Source organism: Armigeres subalbatus, chromosome 2 (genome assembly GCF_024139115.2).
Source record: "Armigeres subalbatus isolate Guangzhou_Male chromosome 2, GZ_Asu_2, whole genome shotgun sequence".
In the NCBI taxonomy this organism is placed as follows: Eukaryota; Metazoa; Arthropoda; class Insecta; order Diptera; family Culicidae; genus Armigeres; species Armigeres subalbatus.
In genome coordinates this window covers 170,961,749-170,970,641 of record NC_085140.1, presented here as the reverse complement: position 1 = coordinate 170,970,641, position 8,893 = coordinate 170,961,749, and the positions used below count along the sequence as shown (strand labels likewise).

Here is an 8,893-nt window from a genome sequence, read left to right as displayed (position 1 = left end):
CATGCATGGAACGATACATGCACTCTTTTTCTTATTGGCATTAACTTCCCCACTGGGACATAGCCGTCGCGCTGCTAAGTGTTCATTCAGTTATTAACCGCGAGGTTTCTAAGGCCAGAGTAAACGCGACGTAAATACGACGCGACAGTGCAATTTGACAGCCTGTTGATAATGGCTGTTATTCTTTTTAGTGAGTCGCATCACGTCGCATCGCTCGTCGCGTTTGTGCCTGCCAGAGTAGTACTCTGTCCGCACCCTTTCCCAGCAAGGAAGGTTACTCTAACTTTAGCATAATGTGCATCTATCCTGTTAGATAGTTACACTAACATTCTCACTAACAGTTAGGGTAAAGTGAGGCTAAAGTTACGCTAGAATGACACACTTTTGTTAGGTATGTTTATGCTTGGTGCATAATTTCATCTAACCTGTTACACTCATGTTACATTAACGTTAGATATGTTTCGCTTTGGCCGGTTAGGCAGTTGTTGGGGTAGTTTCGGGTGGGATTTCATGCTGGTTTATTTACATCTAGCTGTCATACGAGCAAAAAGTGCATGTATTGGCGCGAAATAAAAACAACCAATACATACACTGATAATAATTTTGCAGTAAAATCGTCAACACATACATGTTTGTTATTACTATGCTTCAAATTAGTTGATTTAACCATGATGCTTTTCAAAACAGCCACAATATAGTTGCCATAACTATTTGTTGTTTGTTATTTGACAATTATGCATAGTTAATTCAACTGTGCAGCGTATTTACGAAAAAACTTCTCCCCTCACTGCCATATTGGAAATTTCGCCGTTGAAACCGAGTTGATCCGGGGATTTTATTAGTGATTATCTGATCCCGAATATAATTTCTTTGCTCTCGAAGGAGTAAATGAAATAAGAAAATGATCTATATTGGTAAGTTCTCAAAATAAGCGCCAGAGGAATGAAATTATCATTGTTGCCCCGGTTTTTGCAGGAAACTTTGTGATGATGTTGCGGCAGTTCGCAACGTTAACGAAGAGTATATTTGAGCCATCGAATTACATCGGATCGTTGCTGAGTTCGTTGTATTTGCAAAATCAAAACTCGGCCGAATACAACATGCCGCAAGATACGCATTTTTGCTGCACAACAGCAACGGCAACAACAACTGAAACTGACGTTCAGAAGCCTCGGAATGTGACGCTGCCGAAAAGCACCAGGAATTTGTCGACAGATTGTTGCTTTTCATACTACCACCAGAAAGCGATGCACGAGAGTTCTATAGGTCACAATATTGCGAAGACATGGGATTATAAGATTTTTATATGAAAATACCACGCATTATAAGAATTTTAATAAAAATTAATGAAAATAATATACATCCAGAATATTTTTAACCTCTGACATCATTACCGAATAGGCCAACTAGTAGTAAAATCTAAGATATTGCTGTAGTTAAATATACCATGTGCATAACCCTCGCTTATAGTAAAACTGACAATGATATAGTCTAATCTGTCAAAAATCTTTGCTAGAAGCAGCATAGTAAAATTAACAACATTCGTAGTTATTTCAAATATGATTTGCATTCTGCACAAATCAAGTGGTAAAATGTTTTTAATTTTACCCTCGATATGGTCGGCGTTACCATGCAGTTGTTTTCAGTGTAAGTACACTTTTGCTCCGAATGACAGCTAGATGCAAATAAACTAATTTAAGAATAGTGTAATTTATTTTAAATTCGTGTATTTCATGTGCAAATAATTCATAGTATGCTGTTTAATTATAATGTTTTGCTATAGTGCATTCGCGAAGACGGTTCGTACCTAATCTATTAAAGGAGATGCACCAAAATGTCGACCGCAACGATCCGTATCTGCAGGTACATTACCAACCATCTGCTTAGCCGTGAAAAGATGATCTGCGACGTCTTGCGTCCGGGTCTGGCTTGGGTCCCGGAGGAGGAAATCCGTGACAGGTTGGCCGTCATGTACAAAACCATCTCCGATTTAGTATTTGTGTTCTGACTCCGAACCAACTTTGGCGGTGGCAAGTCGACCAGCTTTGTGCTGATCTACGACATGCCAAGAAGTTCGAACCCAAGCGCCGATTGGGCCACCACAGACTATTCGAGAAGAAGATCACCGCAGCGCAAGGAAAGCAGGAACCGTATGAAGATACGCGGTATCAAGAAGGCCAAGGTTGGAGTGGCTGTGAAGACGTAAGCGGATTGTTTAGAGTTGGCTTTTCTTTACGGTGAACTTATAATTCCGTCGAATTAAATGGAGATATAACTTCATGGTGTAATAATAAAAATAGCAATTTGAATCATATTAGACTTCAGCTTATTTCTCTGAAAGTTTGATTCTAAATTCACACGTAATTTAAATTGAATTTATTCCTCTATTCCTCCAGGTAACCTTCCGTGGATTCTCCAGGGACTACATCGGAACTTCCTGCAGGGATGATTCTATAATTTCTATATGAGAATTGATCGTGAATTTCAGCAAGAGTTCCTAGGTGATTCCTCTGCAAATCACTTAATAAAATCCTTAATCGATTCCATTACTATGCCGTTAAGAACTCCTTGCAGGATTTAACCAAAAATATCCCCACAAATTCCATCAAGCATAGATCCTTCAATTTCATATAGTGGTGGCAAGTCGACTGATTTAAGGCTGATTTACGACACCCTGGACATTGCCAAAAGGAACTCTAGCACTGATTGGGTCGCCATGGAATGTTCGAGGAGATGACGCGAGAACCGTATGAAGAAGGTGTGTGGTACCAAGAAGATCAAGGTCGGACAGGCCGTGAACGAGTAATCTGGTTGCTTGGAGTAGTGTTTTAACTCCGGTGCTTTAAGATGCCTGATAAAAATAATAATGAAAACATCAATTAAAATCATATCAGACTTATTTCATTGAAATTTTGACTCTCTATCTAAATGGAATTTATTCTTCAATTTAAATCAATAAATTACACAAAGAAATTTTCAGGAAATTCTTCCTGTAGAAAAGCTTTTGTAATTACATAAGGGAATTATTTTGGTAATGTCTTCACGATTTCGTTTGTAAACTCCTCCTCGGGAGTGCTGTTGTGTTTCCTCCTCAATCTAAATGGAATTTATTCTTCTGCCAGTCTCGGTAACAGTGACTTTCATTCACTGCCCGAGCCATCCCCAGAAAGGATGTACGGCAAAGACGGACGCTTCGATAATTTAATTATTCTCAAATGGCCCTCGCATACTTCAACACCTTTCAACCATTTTCACACTTGTCGCTGCCTAGCGATAACATTTGGACTCCGTTTCTTTCCCATCTGCTTTCGCACACACGCTGCTCCCTTCCTCTATACGAGCAGCATCGAGACCGATATGCCAATAAAATTAAATTTAAAACTGATCACGGTCGTACAGCTTCTGTCTAATAAGAAATGATTTGGCGCGTAAATAAGAATTGTGGTTCCAATAGCATCATATGGTGGCATCGGGAGAGACTCGGTGCAATGTGTACAAACCATACACGACCATCGATGATTCTCCAAATGATGAACATCGATCGCTAGAACTAATTAAGTATTAGCCGAATAATAAATATGCGTATCGTTGCCTCCGTTTTTGCCAGTCTCATCCCCAGAAAGGATGTACGGCAAAGACGGACGCTTCGATAATTTAATTATTCTCAAATGGCCCTCGCATACTTCAACACCTTTCAACCATTTTCACACTTGTCGCTGCCTAGCGATAACATTTGGACTCCGTTTCTTTCCCATCTGCTTTTGCACACACGCTGCTCCCTTCCTCTATACGAGCAGCATCGAGACCGATATGCCAATAAAATTAAATTTAAAACTGATCACGGTCGTACAGCTTCTGTCTAATATAAAATAATTTCAATATTTTTTCCACTGGGTAACATGAAGGAAGAGTATATGAATCATCGACACTGATTTGATATGCACACACTTAAATTCAGAATTTCAGCTCGGTAATATTTTTTACTGATTTTATTCGGTAAAAGGAAATTTAAACCGAGAGCTCAGTTATTTGAAGTGAATTTACTGACGTTTGTTATGATTTTTACCGACTTCTCAGTAGTTCAAAATGAAATACTGAATTACGGTATTAAACAATACCGAGCAACACTGTTCTGGAAAAAGCTTCCTGTACACACTTAAATTCAGAATTTCAGCTCGGTAATATTTTTTACTGATTTTATTCGGTAAAAGGAAATTTAAACCGAGAGCTCAGTTATTTGAAGTGAATTTACTGACGTTTGTTATGATTTTTACCGACTTCTCAGTAGTTCAAAATGAAATACTGAATTACGGTATTAAACAATACCGAGCAACACTGTTCTGGAAAAAGCTTCCTGTACACACTTAAATTCAGAATTTCAGCTCGGTAATATTTTTTACTGATTTTATTCGGTAAAAGGAAATTTAAACCGAGAGCTCAGTTATTTGAAGTGAATTTACTGACGTTTGTTATGATTTTTACCGACTTCTCAGTAGTTCAAAATGAAATACTGAATTACGGTATTAAACAATACCGAGCAACACTGTTCTGGAAAAAGCTTCCTGTACTTGCCAAAAATATACCGATTACTCAGTAAAACTCAATGCATTCTACTGAGCACACTGTAAAATAAATACCGAACTCTCAGTTTCGCTCACGTGCCGTCCTTTGACGCCATGTTTGTGAAGTGAAAAATTCTAGGTTCCTAATTCCGTTGGAGGAAACTGTTGCGCAAGTCGTTTTTTTAGCTAGTTATTAATCTACAAGTGGCCTGTTCAGTGCGCAGAAATAACCTAATGTTGTACCGGTGTATTCATACTTCAGGTTAGTTCAAACATTTTGTTAGATTATTATTTGGTAGCTAATGTTTTTCAAATTTCAGGCAAACAAGAATGCTTTCGCGCCTTTATATCGCCAGGTTGGCCGATATAATCGAAACATTTACCTAACGTCCTTGTGTTTTATAAATAAGTATATGTATTGGAAAAATGATGAGAAATAAATGAACATAAAAATCATCACTTTTTTGATATTTTTATCGAAGAAAACAACAGAAAAATAGATAACAATTTGTTCAGTATTTTATCAACGAGGTCCGTACTGGTTTTGCTGATCTCTCGGTATTCTATTTGCCGAGTGCTCAGTAATAACTGACATTTCGCCACCGGGAACTCAGAACCGAGTTCTCGGTAATTAGTTGAACTATTTTACTGAGCTAGCTACCGAGAGCTCAGCTGTTGAGAAATCGGTAATCTGACAACCGAGCCCGGTAAATAAAATTAAGTGTGTACTTGCCAAAAATATACCGATTACTCAGTAAAACTCAATGCATTCTACTGAGCACACTGTAAAATAAATACCGAACTCTCAGTTTCGCTCACGTGCCGTCCTTTGACGCCATGTTTGTGAAGTGAAAAATCCTAGGTTCCTAATTCCGTTGGAGGAAACTGTTGCGCAAGTCGTTTTTTAGCTAGTTATTAATGTACAAGTGGCCTGTTCAGTGCGCAGAAATAACTTAATGTTGTACCGGTGTATTCATACTTCAGGTTAGTTCAAACATTTTGTTAGATTATTATTTGGTAGCTAATGTTTTTCAAATTTCAGGCAAACAAGAATGCTTTCGCGCCTTTATATCGCCAGGTTGGCCGATGTAATAGAAACATTTACTTAACGTCCTTATGATTTATAAATAAGTATATGTATTGGAAAAATGATGAGAAATAAATGAACATAAAAATTATCACTTTTTTTATTTTTTATCGAAGAAAACAACAGAAAAATAAATAACAATTTGTTCAGTATTTTTTATCACCGAGGTCCGTACTGGTTTTGCTGATCTCTCGGTATTCTATTTGCCGAGTGCTCAGTAATAACTGACATTTCGCCACCGAGAACTCAGAACCGAGTTCTCGGTAATTAGTTGAACTATTTTACTGAGCTAGCTACCGAGAGCTCAGCTGTTGAGAAATCGGTAATCTGACAACCGAGCCCGGTAAATAAAATTAAGTGTGCAGAAGCTTGCTTCATAAGGGCCACATGATCGATTGAAAACTAAGTGCGTACTCTTGCCCCACTCTACTCTACTGTACGGCAAATCCTTCAAAATACCAGGTCCCAACGCACCATATGTTCATTGATTTCAAGGCGGCATACGATTGTATAGACCGCGATGAGCGTTGGAAACTTATGGACGAGAACAGCTTTCCAGAGAAGCTTCCCGGATAAAAACGAGCAATGGGTAATGTTTACAACTTAACCGCGAGAAGACGTAGGACTTGTATAAACGTAACGTATTTACATTTAACTTCTAACTTTTGGATCTATGGAGTTTGATTATAGGTATTGATATTAGAAACGACAACTTCCATGCTGTGTAGAACTATTAGCAAATTGTTTATTCAAAACCCCTGGAAATAAAATTATTATTATTTTTATTAGAATTGCTTTGTTTCTAACTATTAAGCCCTTATTTACTCAAGCAAATGTAGGGCTTGTATATATATTTTTATTAATGATAGTATTTGAATCCCGGGATCATGTGGATTATGAAACCAATCACCTGGATGAGCAGACCAAATCTCTCTAATTTTATTCTTCTTCGTCCATCACCGCTGCCCTCGCTGTCTCAGCCATCATCGGCCTCTAGCCGTGAACTCCGAGCGATGCGATGGGCGATTGGATCCATCGCAATCGACACCACTGCATCCGACCATCATCAAGCACAGAATGACAAAAATATGCGCCCACTTCTTTCATTCATATTCGCAGACCCACCGGCAGTTCTTCCGCTGCGGTGACTGCATGCTGTCGCTGTGTAGGTAAACACAGCGAACGAACGAACGAAACGAAAAATACGCGAGCAAAAAGCACGTCAGTACGCGCTGCTGTTACAAATTGTAATGACTCGCACACGGTAGACACTGCTTCTATTTTACACAAAGAAAATCTTCCGATAGACCCGAAGGCCCGTGACATACCGCATTCTGATGTCCGTGTTAGGAATGCACGGGATTGGTTACATATGAAATTTTTACTGGATTTGACAAGAACTGAAATTTTCAATAACTTATCGTTAATAATTTTAAGTTTCAATGAAATAGGCAAATTGCTGGAGAGTTTCTGAGTCGATTGATATATAAATCTAAAAAATCCATCGAAAGATAAAGGCGCTAGTAACGTTTAAAATCTTCCCTTCCAGCGTAACGCTCTCGATTTCCAAAAATCTAAATGACACCCAGTATAGTAAAGAAAGACGTAAGTCCTACGTCAAAAATATCATTAAAATATCATAAATTTTATTGTTACAACGCCATTTAAAACATAATTTTTACCATTGAATATAATGGATTTTTGACAATAAAATCACATGAGAAATAATGGTTTTCCACGATAAAATGAATGGTAAATGGGACTTTTACAATTAAAAAGGGGGGTTGTTATGTATCTTTACAATAAAAAAATCGAAAATTTTCCATACAAAATTCGGAGCAAAACAATTGATTTTACGGTTCTTCAATGGGATGATTTCGAGAGACAAAACAATAGAAAACATTGTGTTTTAAATGTTTTCAATTACTGTTTCTATTGTTTTACAATAGAAATACAACAGGATTTAGAATGCATTATACTCCAATATTACAATAAAAATACAATACAATTAATTGTTTTACAAATTATTTTATTTTCCTCCGATTGTTTTGCATATCTTTAGACGAATCCAACGCACTACTTCCAAAGTTAAGTGGGTTGCCTGTATCTGGAGAAAATGTCCCGTAACACGGTAGATCACTTTGACGTAGTGTGTTGCGGTGTAAGATCTACCAAACAGAGCCCTAGCTTAATCCATTTTTCTAGCTAGGGCAATAAGTTGTGGTAATTAAGGATTCATCGTATTTAGTCCCCGCTACCAACAGCAGTGTCAAAAATAAAACATAATTAATGTTATCTTGCAGACAGTTGAAAGACTCGAATTCCTCTTGTTTGAGGCTAAACTGTATGCAGCGGAAACAACTTTTCAAGCAATTAGTTAAAAAACCTCGGTACCCGGTCCTAGGCTGAACTGATTGCTGGAAAAATCGAGTTAGGGGTTTAAATACGTACTAACTCTTCATGAACTGGTGAAAAATGGTAGTGAGAGGAACACACGGAAGTTCTTATTACTGAACAAATTCTCTTGCTTGAAATGGTCTTGTAGGCCGAGGGGCGATTCACTGTTGTCAAATAATGAATCGAAAATACGTGAGTGAAAATAATTCATAAAAATACAAATATTGCACAAAAATACACATATTGCACAAAAATACAAATAAAATGCTTAAAAATACGTTATTACACGGAAAATTCGAAAAATCATATTTAATGCACATAATGCAAAAAAAATCTTCAAATACATCGAAATGCAAGTAAAATGGTCATTACGCGAATTCAAAGTCTTTTCGTAATTTAATACAATATTTACTGTTAACGCACACATCAAAGAAAACAAAACGACATTACTATAGCTTTGCGTACTGAGTGGAAGATTCCCTCCCCTATTTTATTCATTCGATTTGAACCCCATTTCGAAGATCCGCCAGTAGCGTTTCATTTTGGAAACGAAAAAAAAAAACATCTTAGACCTTGGACAAACTACATTTTGGATCAATGGCATTGATCCAAAATGTAGTTTAATGAATATCAACAACCAGGTCAACAGCAGATGCCTAAAATGTTTACAAAATCATGCAATATGGCTGGCGGATTTTCACCGAGACGTGTTTACAAATATCGTTGCGCCGCATGTGAATACATAGGGTAAAATGCCCAATAGTGGACCCCCTAGTAGCGGAATTTTGCTCTTCCTGTCATAAGGCTTAGAAATGTTCAACATATTAACTCTGCTTGATATTTAATA

The 8,893-nt window shown here is 37.5% G+C and overlaps 1 pseudogene; it reads left to right on the top strand.

The window, feature by feature from the left end:
* The first annotated feature begins 1,680 nt into the window (after positions 1–1,680).
* On the top strand, positions 1,681–2,782 carry LOC134215485 (small ribosomal subunit protein eS24-like; annotated as a pseudogene).
* Positions 2,783–8,893: the final 6,111 nt, after the last annotated feature.